At 39.1% G+C, this 24,764-nt stretch overlaps 2 protein-coding genes across 7 annotated transcripts in view; both read right to left on the minus strand.

The window, feature by feature from the left end:
- Positions 1 to 24,764, minus strand: part of LOC106092154 (uncharacterized) — a 432,693-nt gene that overhangs the window by 242,439 nt on the left and 165,490 nt on the right. The window lies entirely within an intron of this gene.
- LOC106083818 (putative uncharacterized protein DDB_G0289263) overlaps positions 1 to 24,764 on the minus strand; it is a 255,441-nt gene that overhangs the window by 158,158 nt on the left and 72,519 nt on the right. For 2 of the 6 annotated variants that reach the window (XM_059368265.1, XM_059368264.1), the window contains exon 1: positions 18,118 to 18,188. The exons of the other annotated variants lie outside the window; for them this stretch is intronic. The gene's annotated coding sequence lies outside the window, so the exon portion shown is untranslated. Of the gene's footprint in view, positions 1 to 18,117; positions 18,189 to 24,764 lie in introns of those variants that run through there. 6 annotated transcript variants of the gene reach the window in all.

The raw sequence follows: 24,764 nt of genomic DNA on the forward strand, positions 1-24,764 counted from the left end.
TGTATGCAAAGTACGTTTATACCCACCAATACCCACACTAATAGGCTCCGCCTATATAGATAAATAAATAGTTTTTTCTTTACTTTAATTGGCTATGACAGAATATTTGAGCCATTAGCCGAAAGTAGAATAGCGTTCCAGGCGCCTCGATCTTCTGCGCTTATTCCATATAATCTCTGACACTAAGTTTCGAGGTGTCTACCATTTGATCTTTCCTTCCGGCTTTTGATAGTCCCGGTTTGCGTGTACCACCGTGTTTGCCTTCAAAAGACTTCTCAGCTGGAGCTTCTTCATCCATTCTGACAACATGACCTAGCCAACGCAGCTGTTGTATTTTTGAATAAATAGATATAGCTCCCGTAAAATATCGATTCCCGAATTTTATTTCTTGAGCCCCGGAAGTCTCAATTTTTGTCCGATTTGGCTGAAATTTTGTACGGAGTGTGTTTGCCATAACAATAGCAGTGCCAAATATGGTTCAAATTGGTCCATAACCTAATATAGCTCCCATATAAACCGATCCTCCCATTTGACATCTTGAGCCCATATAAGCCGCAATATCTGAACAATTTGGCTGAATATTTGCTGTAGTATTTTATTACGACCGTGTCAGGTACGGCCTAAATTGGTCTGTAAACTGATATGGCTCAACTATAAACCGATCTCTCGATTATTCGTCTACGGCCCCTAAAAGCTCCAGTTTTTAGCTGATTTGACAGGAATTTAACACATAAAGTATACATATGTCCATCAACAAAGTTCAATTGTGTAAATTTGTAGCAGAATCCATGGTGGTGTAATTCGGCCGAGCTGATTCTTGGGAACCCATCGCAAAATGCATTGGGTAGACATAGTGATCGTGATATCGGTCCTACCAGTGATCAGAAGAGTCGTAAGAGAAGCCTTCGTGCCAAATTTTGTGAGGATCGGTTTGAAAATCACTAAATTATTGCAGTTTCTAAAAGGGCTCTTAGAGTAAATATCGGGTGATACATATATAAAGGAGCTATATCTAAGAGTGAAACGATTTATGTGAAAATCAACAGCAATGCTGGGAGTCATAAGGGAATCCCGTGTATAAAATTGCATATGTTCCAACACACATATAAAAAAAACTAAATAAATACAAATCTGAACCAAAATGTCAATAAAATCCGGAGGTATTGTGGAAGTTACGGAAAAACGTTTAATAGCGTACAAAGTTTTGCGAAAATCGTTAGATAAATGCTCTTGAAAAGGTTATAAAGGGTGATTTTTTTGAGGTTAGGATTTTCATGCATTAGTATTTGACAGATCACGTGGGATTTCAGACATGGTGTCAAAGAGAAAGATGCTCAGTATGCTTTGACATTTCATCATGAATAGACTTACTAACGAGCAACGCTTGCAAATCATTGATTTTTATTACCAAAATCAGTGTTCGGTTCGAAATGTGTTTCGCGCTTTACGTCCGATTTATGGTCTACATAACCGACCAAGTGAGCAAACAATTAATGCGATTGTGACCAAGTTTCGCACTCAGTTTACTTTATTGGGCATTAAACCAACCACACGAATGCGTACAGTGCGTACAGAAGAGAATATTGCGTCTGTTTCTGAGAGTGTTGCTGAAGACCGTGAAATGTCGATTCGTCGCCGTTCGCAGCAATTGGGTTTGTGTTATTCGACCACATGGAAGATTTTACGCAAAGATCTTGGTGTAAAACCGTATAAAATACAGCTCGTGCAAGAACTGAAGCCGAACGATCTGCCACAACGTCGAATTTTCAGTGAATGGGCCCTAGAAAAGTTGGCAGAAAATCCGCTTTTTTATCGACAAATTTTGTTCAGCGATGAGGCTCATTTCTGGTTGAATGGCTACGTAAATAAGCAAAATTGCCGCATTTGGAGTGAAGAGCAACCAGAAGCCGTTCAAGAACTGCCCATGCATCCCGAAAAATGCACTGTTTGGTGTGGTTTGTACGCTGGTGGAATCATTGGACCGTATTTTTTCAAAGATGCTGTTGGACGCAACGTTACGGTGAATGGCGATCGCTATCGTTCGATGCTAACAAACTTTTTGTTGCCAAAAATGGAAGAACTGAACTTGGTTGACATGTGGTTTCAACAAGATGGCGCTACATGCCACACCGCTCGCGATTCTATGGCCATTTTGAGGGAAAACTTCGGAGAACAATTCATCTCAAGAAATGGACCGGTAAGTTGGCCACCAAGATCATGCGATTTGACGCCTTTAGACTATTTTTTGTGGGGCTACGTCAAGTCTAAAGTCTACAGAAATAAGCCAGCAACTATTCCAGCTTTGGAAGACAACATTTCCGAAGAAATTCGGGCTATTCCGGCCGAAATGCTCGAAAAAGTTGCCCAAAATTGGACTTTCCGAATGGACCACCTAAGACGCAGCCGCGGTCAACATTTAAATGAAATTATCTTCAAAAAGTAAATGTCATGGACCAATCTAACGTTTCAAATAAAGAACCGATGAGATTTTGCAAATTTTATGCGTTTTTTTTAAAAAAAAAGTTATCAAGCTCTTAACAAATCACTCTTTAGAAGTGAAAATCGGGTGATACATTTAAATGGCAATTGTATCAAAATCTGAATCGACTTCGATGAAATTTATACATTATTAAAAATTGCAAATTTGCCCATGAACATTCCATTAAGGAACTGGGCAAACTTCTCACATGTCAATGAGTGCTGTCCGATTCAAGTTTAAAGCTCAATGATAAGGGGCGATACCTCTCTGGGGAGACGTATTTACATGGCTGCCATACCATTTTTTTTTTTTAAATGGCATAGTTCCTCACAAATGTTGACAGCATTAGAAGGGGATAATCACCGCTGTAAAAGTTTTTTTCGATGATCTCGCCATGAATCGAGCCCAAGCGTTCAGCGTCATAGGCCTCTGCGCTACGGTGACCTCCGCAGTAGTGGTTAAAGCTATACAAAAATGAATAAATTCACATAACTTGTAAAGCATGTCGTATTTTGTGAGCTAAAGAAAGGTGTATCCTAGTAAAGAAGTTAACCAGAAAATTGTCTTAATAGCTTAATTTAGTAAACCCAAATTGTCTAATGATTTATTAGGCCAAACGCACCACTTTCAAATTTAGCTATAATCGAATAGTAACCTATGCAATTTCATGATAAGACATAATTAAATAAATTGCAGCAGCAAATTTTGTTTCATAGGCAATATTTTTCCCAGTGTACAAATAGCAATGCCTTACTTATGTCTGCATGATATTAAGCTTTGGTCTCATTATCGCTACGAAAGTGTGTTAGAGCCAGTCATTTGCTCACACAGCTTTCGATGGTATTCGAATGCATGACTATTACAACATTTCCATCATTTTTCGGGTTTTTCTTGACGTTTTGTGGGTTGGCTAGCTGGCGGACTGGTGGCGAATCAGTCTCCTAATGAAAGTAAATATTTTTAAAATTATGAATGCTACGAACTAAGTATGCCTCTCGAGCATTTTGCAAAAAAGAGTTTTGTTTTTATTTAATCATGTGTTAAAATATGAGCTAAAATACTAAATATAATAATAGACATTTTTTCCACCACACAAAATGTTAATGGGTTTCGGGCAAAATCCAAAGATGAACTCAATGAAAAATTAAATCAGCCGCTGTAGACCCCACCACATACACATACACCTGCATCTGCACCTGCACATACCAGGCAAAATTGTTATGCAAATTTTAAATACATTTCACTTTTTCCAATCTCTTAATTTTTTTCGAATTTTGCATTTGGAAAATAATAGATTCACTTTTGTTTTCTTTTGTCTCCCTATGATTTTTTTTTTCATTAAAACATCAGTGATAAGTCTAGCCGGGAAGGTATAATCTGAAGCCTAGCGAAATGTGGTAATGTCATCTTGTTAATGATGAAATGGATTTTATTTTGTTGCTGGATCTGGTGAAGACAAATGTTTACAATGTGAACCTACCACCAAAACGTCTAAGATATGGAGCGTTAATGATCTGTCATAGCTGCCGGGGTTGTGCCGAAGTTAGGCAGAGTATTTAGTTGACCATGTCGTTATGACATCAAACATACCTTTGCGTAACAACATCAAACATTTATTTCCTACTATTAAATGAATTCCATATAAAACGACAATCCCTCCAATGACCACGTTTGTTAACCCATTAATGCATAAAGCTCCCTAGCAAAGTTTATTAAAAACTAGCTTCTTTACACCCTTAAGTGTTTGCGGTCCCCTTGCGGCATGATCCAGAAATGGTAAAAATAATTTACGTTGGTATTTAACTCTCAAAAGGAGGCCACCGTAGCGCAGAGGTTAGCATGTCCGCCTATGACGCTGAACGCCTGGGTTCGAATCCTGGCGAGACCAGGTGGTTTTCCCCTCCTAATGCTGGCAACATTTGTAAGAGGTGTCGCACTGCAGCACGCCGTTCGGACTCGACTATAAAAAGGAGGCCCCTTATCATTGAGCTTAAAATTGAATCGGACTGCACTCATTGATATGTGAGGAGTTTGCCCCTGTTCCTTAGTGGAATGTTCATGGGCAAAATTTGCATTTGCATTTAACTCTCAAATGCCTTTGATTAGTATCCCATTTTGTCCCGTACCCTCAAATACCTTTCGTTTGAGTCCCATATTTTCCCGTTCGGTGTACATGACCATTTGGAGCCTAACTTTGGAGTGTCGCCCCACCCCAAAGTTAGGGAATAGACGACAAATATTTATGTAAATTTCGTATTCTACTCTCAAGTACCTTTAGTTTGGATCCCATATTGTCCCGATCGGCCTACATGTCCGTTTGAGAGTAGTTTTTGGGGTGGGGCGACCCCGCTTGGACTTAACTCCACATATTTGTACAAGTTTGGTACTCTGCTCCTAATTACCTTTCATTTGATACCCATATTGTCCCAATAGGGCGGGTTTTGGGGTAGGGCGTCCAAAATAGGGGTAGGGCATACAAAAAGTTGCTTAGATCAAAATCGGTTCAGTCGTTTTTGATCATACCGATCGGCTAAGAATAATCTTGATTCGATTTAGCTATGTCACTCTGTTTGTCTGTCCATGGCTTCTTGTGATCAAGGTATAGGTCGCATTTGTAGTCCGATTGTCATGAAATTTTCCAGAAGTCACTTTTTTGGTCCAAGGACGCTACTGAATTTGAACAAAATCGCATCAGATTTAGATATAGCTACTATATATAACTTTCATCCGATATGGACTTTTAAGGCTGTAAAGCCACAAGGTCCAATCGTTACAAAATTTAGTTTGAGACGTTTTATTTGACGTCTCCATATGTATGCAAAATTTCATAAAAATCGATGCAGATTTAAATATAGCTCCCAAATATATATCCTTCATCCGATATGACCATTTAAGGCTGTACAATGCGCCCGATTTTAATTTAAGCTCAATGACTTTAAGGCTGTATTAACTAGAATTTTTGTCCGATCTTTACAAAATATGAGATGTTTTATTTGACATTCGAATACGTGTGCAAAATTTCATGAAAATCGGTCTATATTTAAATACAGCCCCCATATATAACTTTCATCCGATATGGCCTTTAAGGATGTAGAAGGATATATGTTCATAAAAATTTGACTTTTAAGGCTGTAGAAGCCACAATTTTGGTCCGATTTTCATCTCTAATCTCTACAAAGTTTAGCTTGAGGTGTTTTATTCGACGCCCTAATATCATGTGCATCAAAACCGGCTCAGATTTATGTATAGCTCCCATATATATCTTTCATCCGATATGGCCTTTTAATGCTATAGGAGCTGCAATTTATGTCATATTGTAAGACAAAATAACTTCTAAAATCATATTTATGCATTCGAACCTTGTTCGATTACCACATTGCCACACATGTGCAGAATTAAATAGCAAACTATTTCATTATAAAGAGTTTTCCAACAAGCGGTGTTATTTTGAATCACCCGGTATTTCGGTAGCTATCACGTTTGAAGCTTTTATTCATTGACATTTGACAAGTAGAAATTACGCCTTTAGTAAAAATGAAACGATACAAGCTTCAACAACGCATTGAAATTAATAAAATTCAATACAAAAATGGTGAACAATTTGCAGTCACAGTTCGCTAAATCGTCTTGACTGATGAGGTCCTTTCCTCCTCGGGGGCTATGTCAGTAAAAAAAACTGTCGCACCAGGGGCGCGGAAAATCTAAGAAGTATTGTTGAGAAACCTCTCCATCCTCAACGAGTTACTGTTTGGTGCGGCGGGGCCATTGGACCTTACTTTTTCAAAGATGACCTTGGATCAATAGTTTCGCTGAATGAATTGCTCTATCGAGAGATGATTAATGATTTTTTATGGTCGGAATTGAATGCTATTGATCTGGTCAATGTTTACTTTTAACGCTAAGTGGCACACAAGCAACGAAAACATTGCTCTTTTACGGGTTAAATTTCCAGGCCGTGTTATCTCTGGAAGAGGTGATCACAATTGGCCAACGAGATCTTGGGATTGAACACCTTGCAATTTCTTCCTTTGGGGCCAACAGCTCAAAGTCAATTCAATACCTCAAAGATAGATTTTGTGAGGCTATCGAGTAGCCACTTTGCTATTTGGCTATGGAAAATTGATATGGTTCTGTAAGCGAGGTCGTCGCTAATTTATTTAATTTTCTTTATTAACGCCATACTTTCCTCTTGTTTATGAAAAACATCCGAACATTGGAAAATCTTTTAGTTAAGAAATAACAACTTAAAAAAAAATTCTTTAAAAATTAGCAGACAGTATTTGCGGATATCAGCAGACTAATTACTCCGGGTGCAAGACTGTGCTTGTAGTTCACCTTTGGCATGCTCTTTCCTACATTTCGGGCGGTATTTCACGAATAAATGCTTCAATGTTAACTTCCAATGCGTCAATTAAAACGGGTTTATTTGTATAGACATGAGCTTTAACAAAGCCCCAAAAAAATAGTCTAAAGGCATTAAATCGCACGATCTAGGCGGCCAATTGACAGGTCCGAAACGTGAAAAAAATGTTCTACAAACTCGCCTCTCAATAAGACCATTGTTACGCGTGCTTTGTGGCATGTGTCAACGTCTTGTTGAAACCACATGTCATGCAAGTCAAACTCTTGCATTTTGGGCAAAAAAGAAAAAGTTGAATATCATCTCACGGTAGCGCTCACCATTCACAGTTACGTTACGATTTGAAGAAGTACGGTCCAATGATGCTACCAGCCCATAAACCGCACCAAACTGTGACTTTTTCTTGATGTTTGGTAGCTCTTGCAATGCTTCTGGCTGATCTTCACTCCAAAATCGGCAATTTGCTTATATACGTACTCATTGATTCAAAAATGACGTACCAATTGAGCCAAAAATTAATTTGCAAACGTTGTTCGCTTGTAAGACGATTCATGGTAACTGTATGTGTCTTTTTTAAAATTCATGTTTGTTTGTAGCGGTGTCAATATTATGTAACATTTCTAAAGTATATCATCTTTTCTGTCATTTATATATCTTTGTTTTCTGTCATTTTCTCAATTGAGGGGTCTATTAAGGTTCCCATCACAATATCGGCGATTATCGGCTAGATCGGCGAACCCATTGGCATGCCTTTCTTTTGCTTACACAATTTCTCATCAAAGGTAAAATATCTAGAGTCCTTTATGCATAATGTTAACAATTCTACAAATAAATCCTTTGGTATCTGGATGTCATTCCATTTTTCGGTGATAGTATTTATGGCTAAATTAACCGTAACTCATTGTCTCTGATTTCCTTGCCATTGATTTTTGATTTAAATTCTATCCCGTCTTTTATGTTGTATTGTGAATCTCTAGTCAAGTTATTTAATTAGCTTTTAGGGGCCACAGAAGGCTAATCGGGAAAATAGGTTTATTTAGGAGCCATACCAGGTTACAGACCATTTTGGACCATACTTGAAACGATTAGTAAAGGCGTAATAGAACACTACGTGCAAAATTTCTGCCCAATTGGATTATAATTGTGGATTCTAGGGGTTCAAGGTGTCAAATTGGGAGACAGATTTATATGGGAGCTAAATCAGATTAAAGACTGTATCAATAAATACTTGACACGATTGTTAAATACTTGTTGTTGTTATAGGAGCTCAAGATGTCAAATCAAAAGATCAGCTAATATGGGAGCTATATCCAAATCCGATCCGATATGGCCTGTTTTTATCCTCAACTACCTATATAAAAAAGAAATATCTGTGCAAAATTTCTAGCGGCTAAATCTCGATTCTATTCCGTAAAAAAGCAGGAAAATATACCCCAAAATCTGAACTTTATAATTTTGGTATAAGTTAGAAAAAAGACTGGCTTGTCTTTTTACTTATTACTCACTTGCCGCTAAATCGGTGTGGCAAGAAGGAAGGGGAAGGGTCACTCCTATGGGTAACCACCATAAATGATCTATGACGGATCCTGACTGAGGAGGGATTTGAACCCGCCTGCTACGCACATGATGTTATAATACTTCTAAGGGGTAAGGATCCGAACAAGATATGTAGAAGGGCCGAAAGGGTCTTGCATATGGCATATGACAGGGCTAGACCCAGAGGTATCAATGTTAACCCAGATAAGACTGAAATATCCCTGTTCACGAGGAAGAAGAAGGTGGGCCAATTTAACACATCACGTTTACTCAATCAGACGATTTCGATATCTGACAAGGTCAAATAATTAGGTGTGATCTTGGACAGGAAACTGAATTGGAAGTGTCACATTCAGGAGCATACTGAGAAGGCTCACAGATGTTGGGCACTATGTAGACGAATTGGGACCTGAATCCTAGGATAGTCCACTGGCTACAGGAGCGTGATTAGACCAATACTTACTTTCGCCTCAGTAGTTTGGTGGACTGCTATGGAGAGAAAGTGCAACATAAGGACCATACAACAGGTTCAGGCCGACCATACAACAGGCCGCAACTTTTATCTGATTTGGCTGACATTTTGCACGATGATTTTCCTATGACCTCCAACAGATATACAGATGAAGTATGGTTTTAATCGGTCCATAACCTTATTGATTTGTGAAAAATCTCCCTTCTTTCTTTGGTAGAATGTTCGAGGAAACACTTGTAATTTGCGATCTTAACAAAACTTGTACTCACCATGGGACCTTGAAATATATTGCATATATATTTTTATCGCCGATATATCGATTTATTATGTCTATCGATCGATCTATCCATATCTTATCTATCCGTTTTTCAATAACATTCGAAAGAATATGTTTTTACCGTCCAATGCTGCCCAGGTAAGACCATAAATAGGTATACACCATTTGTAAAAAAAGGACTATTTAATTTTTTTTTTTGATGTCATAAAAGCCTCATACTCTAACTGATTTGATTTCCTCAAAATAATAACGATATAAACCAAGTTATTTAGTTTACATTTTAAGTTCCACTGCGTGTTTTCGATTTTCGTTTGTTTCAAATTTTTCAAAATTTTAAATTTGAGAAAAAGGTTTTTAATTAAATTGTTTATAATCAGGGCTCTGCCTTCCGGAGCCGTTTGACCACGTTAAGATATTCACAAGTGCCGCCAGTATGTATTAGTGAGCGAGAATAACTGTAAAAAAAGGTTGTTGACGTTCTCGCCAGGACTGGATGTCAGACGTTTTCTGTTATAGGAGCACGTTTTTACCTATACACTAGTGTTGCCATATTCATAAATTTACTTTTGTAAATTTGAACTGAAACTAATTGTACGATTTCCTAATTATTTTTTAATTCTTTCAATAACTAGTTTTTTGGCTAGGTTTATGACGTTTTTGACGTATATATACATTATGCGTCGGAAATGTATGTCCTATACGTCGGAGTTTCCGACAGATATACCACTTATACCCTACACTACCACTAAGGTGTAGTGTATTATAACTTTGTGTATTTGTTTGCAACGCTAAGAAGGAGAATAGCTAGACCGATTGATAAGAACATCAATCGGTTAAAATGAATTCCTGGTTCGATTTAGCTATGCGATTTGGCACAAGTCGCTTCTTTGGATCAAGGACAAATGCTATTGACTTTGAACAAAATCGTATAAGATTTAGATATAGCTCCCATATATATATATATATATATTTCATCCGATATGGCATTTTAAGTCTGCAGTTGGCACATTTTAGTCCGATCTTTACGAAACTAAGCATACGGTGTTTCATTTAACGACCCTATGCATGTGCAGATTGTCATCAACATCGGTGCAGATTTATATATATTTATACATATATTTCATCCGATATGGCTTTTTAACCCGGATAGCCTTGGTGTTGCCATATGGCAACGCAAAGTACGCACGGCTTTATGACTGTAAAACTGCAACGGTTTGTCACAATTGTAAAAATGTGCATGTTTCTGGAAAGTGAGAAGTGTCTCTTTTCAACAATTGGTCTTTTGTTTGTGTTGTGTGATTGGTTCTCAAATGCCAAATGGCAACACCAGGGCTGTTAGGGTACAGTATTTTCATATATGTATATAGTGGAAATTAAGAGTAATCTGTCTGTCTAAAAGAATGCTAACTTCCGCATGAATAAAGCTAACATCTTGAAGTTTTACACAAGTCTTCTCATTGATGTAGTTCGGTTGGGATTGTAAATGGACCACGTTTAGATCAGAAAAAAGTTTGCTACAATTCGCTTTTATAACGCATTAATATTTTTGTTGCTTTTGACTTGCATTCATTCAACAAAAGCGAGTAATGCTGTTGCTTTCAAATGCGTTCATTTTTTGATGATTGCTTTTTTATGCATTTATTTTATATTGCCGTTAAACCATAAGCAACAAAATGAAAGCTGTCACACTTAAAATATGAAATGATTCGCACCATTCACTTGCATTTTGGTGTGGTGCGAAACATGAAGTTAGAAATTTTAGAAAAAATTAAAACTCCCTTACCCCAACAGCACTGTCCTAAATCAAAAGCGGACCGATCGGGACAATACGGAACTCAAATGAGAGGTGTTTGGGAGTAGAGTACAAATATCATACCTACCCAAGCCCAAAACTGCCCCAAACCTAAAAACGCCCCAAATAGGCATTTTGAACGATCATGCCAATATGGGACTCAAATGAAAGGTATTTGGGAGTAGACTTCGAATATGACATTAAAATTGAGATCCAGAAATTGGGGGCCATCCCAACCCCCAAAACAGTCCCCAAATCGTAATATTAGCTGATCATAACTATATGGGTTTCAAATGAAAGGCATTTGAGAGCAAACTATGAAACTAAATTTGGTGTCCAAGTATCTGGATAGCGCTCTAATCCCTAAAACCACCCCAGATAGGTTATCTGACCAATCATGACAATGTGGGCATCAAGTGATGAATATTTTAAGTAGATTGCGAACCTAACATACAAAACCTACAAAATCTGATATTTTCACACATTGTGTGAGTTGGTTTATAAGGAGAAATAGTCTATATAATTTGTTGATATCGGAAGGGAACGTCCCCTCCCTAAAAAGGCGCCCCACCCCAAATAAGAAATTTTTTGACCTTGAAGTAAAACACGAGCGAATACCAAGACGCTTTTGAGGTCAAATGCCTGAGTGTCCGCCACACCCAAACATAACATACTTACCGAACATGGCAATATAGGGATGGGCTGGGCCCCTAGACTCATAGCATGAGAAATGGATACCAAATCCCTGTTCTACTCTCAAATACCTTTATTTTGAGCCCCATATTGCCAAGAACGACAAATATGACCGGCTTGTGCGGTGTTTTGGGGTTGGGTGGGCATCCAGACATTCGATCATGAAAATAGATTTCGTGATCTACTTTTATATACCTTTCATTTGAGTTCCATATTGAATGCCCGCTCTGTATGCCAAATTTCAATTCCATATTCGAATTATACTCACCAATAATTTTCATTTGAGTCCCATGTTACCAATATGGATGTTTAATTGGTGTTTTGTGGTCGGGCGACTACCTAGTTCCTTGGACCCAATTTTTAATATCAAATTCGTACTCTACTACAAAATACCTTTCATTTGAGTTACACATTGTCCCGATCGGTCAACTTCTATTTTGGGTATTGCTTTTGGGATAAGTAGAAGGGTCCGACCCCTTTCCGATATCCAAAAATTATTTAACCTCCTACTACTTCCAGATTAACCTTCATAAGTTGTGAAAATTTCATGAAAATTAGCTAAGCCACTTTTGGGTCTATACTGAACAAACAAATTCACACACCCGCTCCCAAATCCCTTTTACTTAAATCTCACATTGGCCTATATGTTCGGTTAGGATTCTTTTAGGTGCAGGGCGGCTCCCCAGACACTTGAGTCCAAAATTCTTTTGGCATTCTCTTCCCTCATACCTTTCCCCATTCTATGGCGATGGACACAGCAGAAATTAACGCAGTATTTAAAAATATCCACTTTGAAAGCTATTAGGCTTTATTCAAGGTTAGGTGATAATTGCAAGGATATCCGCTTTTTGCACACTGCAGTGATCGGGTAACCTTTTCGATATGACCAGTTCTAGATCTTTAGAGTACACCCCAAAGCCCACCTGGTTGTTTAGTTTGGAACCATTCGCATAGAAGTCTATGTAATTTCTGAAACCGGGGATATCGTAGTTCCAATGGGTTCTATCAGGAATAGTTGTACACTACTTTTTATCAAAAAGCGGCTCAGCTAGGGTGTAATCCATATAGGATATTGTATCAAGGATAACACAGTATTGAGCAGTAGGTGGACTTTTGAAGCGCCGTCCACCAGACCACAATACCATATAGCATTATAGGCCTGATAACTGCGGTATATACCCAAGGCATGACACGCGGTCTAAGCCCCCAACTTTTGCCAATGGCTCTCTCGCAGTTGTATAGGGCAAGAGTTTCCTTTCTTGCCCTTTCCAAAATGTTGGATTTGAAGTTCAAATTTCAGTCCAGCATAATACCCAGGTATCTTGCGCTTTCTCTCTTCCCAAGGAGACAGGTTCCACTGTAGGCATCTTGTATCTCCTGCTGAAAAGAACTACTTCTCTTTTGCACGGATTTATACCCAGACCACAACTTTGCTGTTGCACGTAGAGCTTCCTGAAGTATATCTCTTAGAGTGCTGGGAAAATTTCCCCTAATCGCAATTGCCACATCATCAGCATACGCGACCACTTTATATACAATAATATATTGTTCATGGCTATATTCCAAAGTAGAGGAGACAGTACACCTCCTTGAGGTGTTCCCCTGCTGACCCATCTTTTTAGATCCACAGATCCCAAGCCTGCCATCTTTTAGTAAGTAAGTTATTAATAAACTTTCTTACGGTAGAGTTGATGCCTAGAAACTCCAACTCCTTCATGATTGACGCTTGTTTTACATTATTGAAAGCACCTTCAATGTCAAGAAATGCTACCATAGTATATTCCTTGACAGCGAGAGAACCCTCTATGTAGTCTAGGTCGTGAAAGGGTGTTTCAGTGGATTTGCCTTTACTATATGTATGCTGCTGCCGCGACACACACCCATGGTTCCTGGATAAGAACCACGTCAAATCCCCCTGCCATCAGGAGGACCTTTAGTGCCGCCGAAGCTGCCTTACAATGGTGGAGATTTATCTGCAGAAACCGGACCAGCATATCTTAGGGCAAAGATCCCTGGAGATATTTGCCCTAAGATATTCTGGTCCGTTTCTATCAACCTCTCAAGAGTCTTCAGCTAAAGGATGACAGACTAATAGGACGAAAATCTTTCACCTTCGTATGGTAGGGTATTCCTGCTTTCGGAATGAAGATGACTTTCGTGTCCCTCCATCCCACAGGTATATATGATATGATTATGCAAGCAGAGAACCAAGCCAAGAGAACTAAGCCAAGGAACCAGCCTATCAGACACAGCTTGTAATTCAACCGGTGGTACATTATCAGGGCCTGGCGACTTAAAGGAGTCGAAATCTTTTATTAACCAAAGGATTTTCAGCGCAGACACAATTTCCATAATGGCCTCCGACGAATGCATAACAGTGACAACCTCTAATGGCACCACGTTGTCCGTTGGAGAATTTCCCGGTAAATGTGTATCAACGAGTAGTTCTAGTGTTTCCTCACTAGACATTCTCTGACTTCTGAATATACCCTCACCGTAATAGGTCTCGAGGACAGAATCTTCCTTAGCTTAGAGGCCTCAGATGTATCCTCCACGGATCTGCGGAATTCCACCTAGGATTTGGTCAGAGCCTTTCTAAGCTCGCCCTTATATTTTCTTAGCTCAACCCTATAGATGTTCCAATCGGATGGTGCTCTTGTGGCTTTTGCTCTATTGAAGAGTTTTCTGCAGTCCTTCCTTAGACCAACCAGCTCTGGTGTCCACCATGGCGGTCGCTCTTTGCCCCTTGGCTTGGCACTCGGGCATGCTGACACAAGCGAGTCATTCAGGGACTTCGTGATCCGCTTGACCGTTATGTCTATATCCTCCGTAGTTACCACTTCCTTTTCTAGTCTAGAAGGGATAGACGTGCAGAATTTGTGCCGAAATTCATACCAATCCGCCTTTTTTCTGTTTAGCCGAGAGACCACTACTTCAGTATTTTCTCCAAGGCTGAAACTACTATAACGATGATCAGAGAAGCTGTGGTTATCCAGCACAACCCACTTATATCTTCCGATACAAAGGTAATATCTAGTACCTCCTGCCTGTTCCTGGTAATGAAGGTCGGTTTATCCCCTCTATTACAAATCGCCAGATTCTATAAGCAGCTCACCCCTTTCGTTGACATCCGAACTTCCCCATATCTGGTGATGTGCATTAGCATTACTTCCTATAATGAGGCTTTTCTTCCCTACAGAAGCAGCTTCAACCAGCGACTCAAGGTTTGAAGGCGGCATCTCTGAATCGTGTGCCATATATGTGGAAGCCAGCCAGTAATTAGACTTGTTTATTTCAAGGCAGGCTAATACTAAATCTTCAGTGCTTAGCGACGGAAGAAGAAAAACATTTGGACTACCCTTTGCAAGAATACATTCCCCGTACCCTTGAGAAGTTTAAATCCCGGAATACTTAGTCCACGTACCATTCCTCCATACACCCATGGTTCCTGGATAAGAACCACGTCAAATCCCCTAGGCATCAGAAGGACCTTTAGTGCCGCCGAAGCGGCCTTACAATGGTGGAGATTTCTCAGAACTCTGGACACTTGCAGTGTGGATTATTTTTCCTTAGATGCTTCACTGACTGTTGCTGTCGAAGTACTTTATAATTTCCGTACTTCCTCGCTGACACACACCTTGAGCCCAGTCAAACTGGATGACCCACCCGCATAGGGCTTGTCGGGTCCCGTTTCGATGCCATCCCCTCCTATCTCGATCGTGGCAGGCGGATTTTCAGTCTTCTACAATCTGCAGACTTTGGCGATGTGGTCGATAGTTTCTCAGGCATGCGTTCAGCAACAACAACTGGAGGAGCCCCAGGTAATTCAGCAAGGACATCTGAGTATACTGATGACAGTCCATTGACTTTCCCACTTCAATTATTCCTAGCTATGCAGCCCTCTTCTTCTTCCTTGTCGACAACTGCCATCACCAAACTGTCCCTAGTGAAAGGCCTAGTTCTTTAAGGCATGGGATGTCCTCCAGGTGACCGCAGCCTTTTAGCTGACTGCGGTGCAGTTTCCGAATCTCGACGTATAGTTTTGGGGTAGCCTGTGCAGCAAATTCCCGAGCCGTTTCCTAATAGTGAGAGTCATAGGATCATTCGCACCAAGCTTCTCAATAGCGATACCGTGTTGGTTTGCCTAGGCAAATTATAGGCATGCAAAGAAAGAATAGGTTAGGCCTTGTCCTTAGGACTCGAACCAAGTGTCTTCGTCAAAAGCCCCCGCCTAATGGATACCTCTATCGCAGCTATCCTTTAGTAACTTAAATTCTTCTTCCAAAACAAAAAAAAAGACCTATTACGAATTACAGGAAAATTCTTGCGAAGTGAAACAACAAAACGTCCGCTCCACTCAACTGTTCAAACAACACTAAAATGATTCACACCATTCGCTGCATTTTCGTTGCCCTTGAGAATGTTAGGTGAGAGTAACACACAAGACATGCAATGCAATACACGACCTTCGTCATATTCTCTTTCTATGAATAATGTTGAATGCTGTTGTTTTGAAATGATGTGTGGTGACGACAATATGCACTATTTTTACGAATGGATTCATAGGCAATGAAAATGACATTCAAACCGTTCTCTGTTTTAGATATAGCTTCCATATAAGCCGATCTTCCGATTCGACTTCTTGAGTCCTTAGAAGGCGCAATTGAAGTTCGATTAAGCTGAAATTTTGAACAAGGTCTTCTGTTATGTCTCTCATCATTTGGTTTAAATCGGCCAATAACCTGATATAGCAACCATATAAACCGATTTACGGATTTGCCTTCTCAAGCCAATAAAGGACGCTATTATGAACTGATTTGGCTGGAACTTTGCAAGATGACTTCTGCTATCACTCCCAATGCCCATATCGAATATAGTCCAACTCGGTCAATAAGCTGATATAGCTCCCATATTAAGACCTCTCACACATTGGCCTCATGAGTCCCTAGATGGCGAAATTTTTAACCGATTTAACAAAAGCGACTACGTAGAATTGTTCAATATATCCTGCTTCCATTTAATATTATATATTTTAATTCCTTCTTCAATAAATTGTTGAAATATCTGAAATTTTTCTCAACAAAAAAACCTGTACCCCAACAAACCTGGTGTCGTCAGCAGGATACCTAAGTACAAATACACAATATTTTAAGAATTATAAGCGTTAAAATAATTAATCTTGAATAAACCGTCCAAAAATAGTCAGCAGAAAACTTTAGGGTAATTCGGATTAAGGTTGCATAAGCAACAATTTTGATTGATTTTTACAAAATTTGGCATGAGGTGTTTTTTTTTTTTTTGAATCGGTTCAGATTCACTTATAGCTCCCATAAATATCTAAATAATGCAGTAGTGAGTATTCGATATTTCAATAGGTATACAAAATTAAAGTCTGAGTAGGTACACTGGATGGTGTAGGGTATTATAAAGTCCGCTGCGCCCGACTTTTGCCTTTCCTCACCGGTTTTTGACTGCTGTTTTTCTTGGAAGTGTTTTGGATCGTCCACGACTTTTGCTTACACTAAAAACTGGATTAAGAATCTGTAAAAAATTTTGTTTGGAAACTAAAATATAACAGTGGCACACGATGCAGCTACCAAAAGCAACATTAATGAGTGCCACGAAATGGATATTCATAAAAAATAAGCACTTACTTAAGAAATACAACATTCGCAATACTTTTTGCACATACCACGTATATTTAGTTTGTAAACAAGCGTTTTATCGTGGTGTAGGATATCAAATGGGCGACTTTGCCCAATTTACTCGTAAGTTCGCCCTTACATAACCAAACGTTTCCACTTGTAAAACATTTCAAAAAATTCGAATGTACCAAATTTTATGGACGATATTGGACAACAAGTTTGTACACTGAACCATTATTTATTTAAAATTGAGTTCAGTATATTTCTCATTTTCAAACTTTGTTGTCAACGAAAGTCGACTCTTTTCTATCGTTAAAAACGGACTGAAGAATTTAATGTTCAATTAAATTTAATTATACAAATTGCGAACATCATGATTAACTGATCTGTAGCAAAATCAGCTTTTTCTAAAGAGACAAATCGATGGAACTCACAGTGTAACGTTGCCAAAACCATTTCAGTGAACTTTCATTTCATGTGTGCTATAGAGTTTTTTTTTCAGCAAATAGTAACAAAAAATGGGCCAATTATCAAAACGTTTAACCCAATTTTTATAGAATCGAAAATAGATGGTAATAAAACTTTGTTCACAATAAAATATTCTAAAAAATATTAATACTCAAAATTTGAAAGTATGTTGCCAAATCAGGAGATTTGGAGGTTTAGTCTTTGTTTTCCATGTTAACGCTAAACGCTAAAAATGGGCTTAAACAAAGAGGGCTTGTTATTAAAGTTTGGCTTTGCGTAAGACCGACTGACTTTAATTGGCTGTTTTGTTTTCATTTTCCACCTATTGTGGAGCGTTTTCTCCCCAAACGGGCGCACACACTCACATACACTGTTTCATTTTTATTGCATTTTACCTTAATTTTATGGCTACATCTCGGCACTTCACACATGGCACTTGGCGAGTGTGTAGCAATAGCTCCACAGGTGAAAGGTTATCCGAGAGCGAGGTGTCCGTCGTCGCCGTCGTGGTTTCGCTGCTGGCCGTGTAATTCATATGTTCTATGGGCTGTAAGTCCAAGGCGGGACGACGTCGAGGCTCCGCCTTGTCGGCCAACCCTCTGCGTGTGAAATACCCCAAATGATCCTCCACACTTGAGTGGGCGTTGAAGAGTATCCGTTCGTATTCAGCCACATCACCATCGGAGAGAATCACTTTCTGTTCGAAAACCCGGGGTGTTATGGCCGTTTGCTTGAGCAATTCCATTCTCTTGTGTCTCAACTCTATGGAGAATATAAGGCGAACGCGTACAAAACGTTTCTGCTTGGATTGAGAGGCCTTCGAGCTGGCCTTTTTCAATTGGCGGCGATTTTGTTTGAGTTCTAATTTTTCCAAACGATTGAGGGATTTTGCACTGATATTCAGGGGACTTGAGCTGTAATCGGTCAAGGTGCTCAAGTCCAAGGCCGAACGATGTTTGCGCCAAGGCACCAAATCGAATTGGCCAAAACGTTTGTCACACCCACTACCGCCCTGGCTCGACCAGGGGTGGAAATTTTCTTTGGTATCGTTATAGCACAAAATCCAATCCGATTTGGAGGAGGTGGAATGCGAGCGTTTCACCGAAGGATTTCCTATTGTCTCATATATGGAGGAATTACTAGGTTTGGTCACTTTGGGGGGGCCTCTAGCACTCGCGAAGCCTGCGGGTTGTACTAATCGGTTTTTGGCACTGGCCTGAGGCTTATGGTATTTATAACGCGGCACTAATTTCTCTTCCAACATTCGCGTATCGAGACCGTATTCCTGACGCAGTAGCTCTATTTCTTTGGAGGAGGCGGCATATTGGACTCCATTCCATACCGTGACCGGAGTTACACTGCGGTGAGCTGTCGTTGCGGTTATTATACTCTCGCGACGCGACATATCCAATTGAACACGACCGTAATTATTTCAAGTTCTATCAACAGACGATGACAACGACTCGGTTTTCATTCTAAACTCATTACTGTTTCCGGTTGTTGGTTATTAGCTTTCCGTTTTTTAGCTTCACTCGTTTCGTGCTGGTGGTGGTGGCGCGGTGCACTTGTTCCTCTCGCAGAGAATTCCAACAAACCGGCGTTCGACAATGCGTCTGCTCGTTGTAACTTGTTTTCCGAAAATGATGACAAATGTTTGGAAAAAGGTATGCAAAACCCCTCACAGCCAGCCGTCCATACAAAACGAAATGAAAACACTTTTTTTTAATATTGGCAGTCAGCAGACGTCAGCGGCTGAGAGATATACCTTAAATTACGTTTCGCTTTGTTCACTTTTGGCAGAGCGTTTTATGCTCTACCTTTGACGAACGTCTGCTAGCCAGCCAACAAGGGGCTCTTTTTGGCTGGCAGCAGTGGGCACTTGGCTCAGTGGTGGTGGCTTTGCTCTTTGACTTGTTACCTCTGGTCTGAGCTTCAATAGTTGGTAATCTGGCTAACTGACTGACGGGCTAGCTGGCATATTATGGTGGTGCAGGGCATTGTCATTTCCCTGTCGGGGAATTTTGTTTGTTTGTTCACTTGCCGTGGATAGAGAGATATGGTGTTTTGACTAATTCTTCAATGTGTGCGTTTTTCAAAGTTTAAACCAATTAATTTTTTCTGTCAAAAACAGTGTGTTGCAAGGGCAGAAATACGTCAACAAAACACTAACAATGCAACGTACACAAAATATAGTCATTGACTTTTAAGGTCACGGCGCAAAGCACCTAAACTAAGTTCAATGGGTTAGTCATATGTAATAGGAAAATATTGCAATATTTCCTTTAAATAGCAAATAATGGCATGACAGACAAAACGTTTAGCAGGCTTTTGTGTAGAAGTTTTAAAAATGAATGATAAATATATTTTATACCATAACTATTATGGCATTATAATTAACACTAGAAAGACCAACCGGTAATTTTGACCGATTTTTTGAAATTCATTCGAAACTTTCTTTGAAGAAAAAATTTTTTGTTCCAAAACATATGTAGCATTTTATTTAATCGGCATCATCTCCATGTTTAACACAATCTTTTATTTATAAAAGCGATATTAACTGAAATACGTATGCGGTATACCTAGATAGAAAAACCACTGTTCGCTAAATTTTTACTCAAGCCCAATTTGAAGAGGAATATGGGAACCCTGTGATCGACTAATTGGGGTTTTGGAGGGGTTATATATATATAGAGAATATCTATATATTTTTCTGTGAATATATACATAGGTTAGGTTAGGTTTAAAAGAGGGTGCAGATATTAATCCGCCCATGCCACTATGGATATACACCCAAGCCAGTAATCGGCTTGTTGTGCGCTCTAAGTAACCTCGAAAAAGAAAATCTAAGTTAGGATTTCTGTGCTACTTACAAAATTCTTAATTGTTTTCCATGCCACGCCCCTAAGTTGGTTCATGTCTGGTATTGTGTCCCCACCTAAGTGGCGGTATCTGTTAGACGCAAAAGCCAGGCAATGACAAAGGAAATGCCCCAACGTCTCGTAATCTTGCCCGCCTGCCCTATACATGCTTTCATTTGCTGCACCGATTTTGCATAAGTGTACATACATGTATATATACTTTTTTACCGAAATATATACAGTATTGACAAAGGAACATAGTTCAAAAAAAAATTATTTCAATATTAAAATTTTTCAGTTACTGGTTTGGGCTTACTAATTCTATAAAATATCTAGGTCTTTCTGGTGTTGAGTTTGATTTTAACCGCTTCGAAGAGCAAAAAATAGACCCATTTTCATATCATTAGGCATTAGGTTCCTTAGTGCTGCTGTGATGCACAATCAATACATCTTTTGGATCTTTCTGAGTACTGAACAGTAGGTGGATGTTTGAAGCGCCGTTCACCAGACCACAACGTGACTATTCTTCGCCAAAACATAAACAAAAGTCAAACAGAAACACACAACAAAGACAACAGCATTAAATCAGAGTTGATTGGAGCCCATTTCATGAGTTTTTAATTAAATTTGCAAATAATTGAAGCGAAATTTATACTGATGCAGCGACGTGTCGCTACTTTTTTGTTCATGGAACTCAGTACCACTTCTATGAAATGTGTTCGAATTTTTTTCGTCATAATTTTTTATGCGTTTTGACAGTTGTTCGGGAGATGAGTCGAAGTCATTACTAGTTTTTTGTTTGAAAGTATAAGCATTTCACAGAATATTAAAAAAACCAAATCGTTAACAAGTTATTAACAAAGGAAGTAAGAGGGAGGTCAACCTGACCTAACTTCACTAAACAAATTATTAAATTTGGTAAAATTGTATTCTTTATTATAATAGTATAGTAAAGCATATAGTGAAATATACGAATTTTTAAAGTATTTTGGACATTTTTATGCTAAGATAAATATTTTATCATTTCCCCACTGTCCCACTTTTTGTTATTATAAGAAACATTTTTCTGTTTTTACTTAAAAATTTCTCTGAGTGTGAAGTACCCAGCCTCAACTAATGTCAAGGGCTCATTTACTGCTGAAAAGAACGACTTTTGTCTTAGACTACTTTCGGTAGCCCACTTTGCTTTCGTACGCAAAACATAAGCATAATAAAGTGGGCTAAGCATACCGTTCTCACACGGCTGATTTGTACTAGTTTGTTATACCCGCCACCATGAGATAGGGGGTGTATTCATTTAGTCATTCCGTTTGAATCACATCGAAATATCCGTTTCCGAACCTACAAGGTATATATATTTCGGATCGTCGTAAAATTCTAAGACGATTTAACGATGTCCGTGTGTCTGTCCGTCAGTTGTAATCACGCTGCAGTCTTGAAAAATTGAGATATTGAGTTGAAATTTTGCAATGATTTGGACTAAATTTGAATATATCTGCCATATCCCCAATACTTGTATCCCCAATACTCCCAATATCTGTCCCGCATATGGTCCAGATCGGGATTTATTTCGCTATAGCTGTCATTGAGTACGATCTTCAGCTTTAGGCTCTAAAGACCATAGAAGGAGCATTTATTCTCCGATTTTGCTGAAATTAGAAACAGTGAGATGCTTTAGACTCCCGACATCCAACCCAAATATGGTCCAGATCGGACCATATTTAGATATAGCTGTCATATAGACCGATTGGCCGATTTAGGGCTTAATCCTATAAACGGCGCATTTATTACCCGATTTTATCATACTGTACTTTCATTCACTTTAGTTGGACATTACAGAAAATTTATTCGTATAGTCGAACGTAGAACAGATTTTCAAGCGACTCGATCTTCTGCGCTTCTTCTCCAATCTCCGACACTCAGTTTCGAGATGTCTCGCTCTTCTTGATCACTCCATCGGAGTTTTGGTCTACTCATTTAGCATTTTCTATTACGGTCGACTGAGGCTTTTTCAACCAATTAATTTTATCCCACTTTAATTTCTACATGCTCCAGCTCCCTCATTATTGTCGATTTTTCATTATTAAACCAGCCTTAAATTCAAGAAATACTACAATAGTGTATTGCTTGACAGTGAGATAAACTTCTATGCAGGCGACTAAGTCGTGAAAGGCTGTTTCTGTGAACTTGCCCTTACTATACGCATGCTGTTGCCAAGAACGTCGATTTCCTGCGATTATTGATATGTTTCTATCAACCTCTCCAGAGTATGCAGCATAACGTATGACAGACTAATAGGACGAAAATCTTTCGCCTTCGTGTGGTAAGATTTTCCTGGTTTTGGAATGAAAATTACCATAGTGTCTCACAATTCCACAGGTGTGTACGATATTTTCATGCAAACAGAGTATGTATATCTCTCTAGGCCAAGGCACTACTCTATCGGACACAGCTTACAATTCAACCGGGCTTGGCAATCTAAAAGTGTCAACATTTTTAATCGCCCACTTCCCCAACAATCTCTGACGAATGTATGTAGTAGGTTTCAACCTCTTCTGGCGCTACTGTTTTCGTTGAAGAGTTTTCCGGGATATGTGTTTCCAGGCATATTTCTAGTGTTTTTTCACTAGACGTTGTCCATACATTATCTGACATCTGAGTGTATCCTACAATAATATATATCCTCTATGGAGCTGCAGAATTTCTCCCAGGATTTCGGAGGCTACCGTAGCGCAGAGGTTAGCATGTCCGCCTATGATGCTGAACGCCTGGGTTCGAATCCTGGCGGACTATCAGAAAAAATTTTCATGGGTGGTTTTCCCCTCCTAATGCTGGCAACATTTGTGAGGTACTATGCTATGTAAAAATTCTCTCCATACAGGTGTCGCACTGCGGTACGCCGTTCGGACTCGGCTATAAAAAGGAGGCTCCTTATCATTGAGCTTTAACTTGAATCGGACTGCACTCATTAATATGTGAGAAGTGTGCCCCTGTTCCTTAGTGGAATGTTCATGGGCAAAATTTGCATTTACTTCATAAGTTGCAACACATCTGAAATCAAAACTATTACGAATGTCTTCCCCTTGCCTAATGTCAAAACCATAAAAGAAATTATCATTTTGTAGATTTGGTGTTTTAAAAAAAGTTTCGTTTAATTCATCCATATCGCCCCGCAAGTGTTTAACACACTACGATTTTCCAATACCCATATCGTTTATTACTTTTTATTTAATTTTGTAGACCATCGCGGAACTAAATCTGCTGGAGAAGTTTTCAGTTTTCGCTGCTTTTATATATCTATTAATCTCTCTCTTTCCGAGCAAAATTCCTCATAAAGATCCGGAGTCTTAAAACGCTTCCATCTGTAGTACGCCTAATCTCTGTAATTTATAAATGTTTTAATTGTAGAATTGAACCAAGGCTTGGTGGTTGATCTAGTACTCATATATCTCATGGGCACCACCTCATTATAGATATTTTCCTGTAGAAAACCTAACTCGATAGAAACCAGCGCATATAGTAAATCCCAATTGACTTGGCACATTCTATCATTTAAGATCGCATAATCCAAATTTATATAGTCACGATAGAAAAAAGGTTCTATATGTCCATGTACGGTGAAATTTGTTTGTATGTTTGTGTGTTCCTTATAGAGTCAGAAACGGCTGAACCGATTTTCTTGAAATTTTCACAGATGGTGCATAATGATCCCATGGTGAAAATAGGGTACTACATTTTTTGATATCTGAAGGGGGCGGACCCTCCCCCTTACCCTAATTTTCAGAAACGCCAGATCTCGGAGATGGGTGATGCGATTTAAGCGAAATTTTGTGTGCCCACATATAGTACCCTAGAAATAAAAATTTGATATCCAAATTTCGGATGGGGTACCTAGGGGGGCCGCCCCACCCTAAAACCTACCAAACATATATTTAAAACAATCACGACAATATGGGACTCAAATAAAAGGTATTTAGGATAAGAAAACGTATCTGATATCCATTTGTCGAACCAATTGCTAGGGGGACCACCCCAACCGCCAAAACACCCCTAGATCGGACATATTTACCAACCATGGCAATATGGGACTCAAATGAAAGGTATTTGCGAGTAGAATATGAATCTGATATCCAAATGTGGGACCACGTTTCTGGGGGTCCACCCCTTCCCCAAAACACCCCCCA

This window comes from Stomoxys calcitrans, chromosome 4, assembly GCF_963082655.1.
Source record: "Stomoxys calcitrans chromosome 4, idStoCalc2.1, whole genome shotgun sequence".
NCBI lineage: Eukaryota > Metazoa > Arthropoda > Insecta > Diptera > Muscidae > Stomoxys > Stomoxys calcitrans.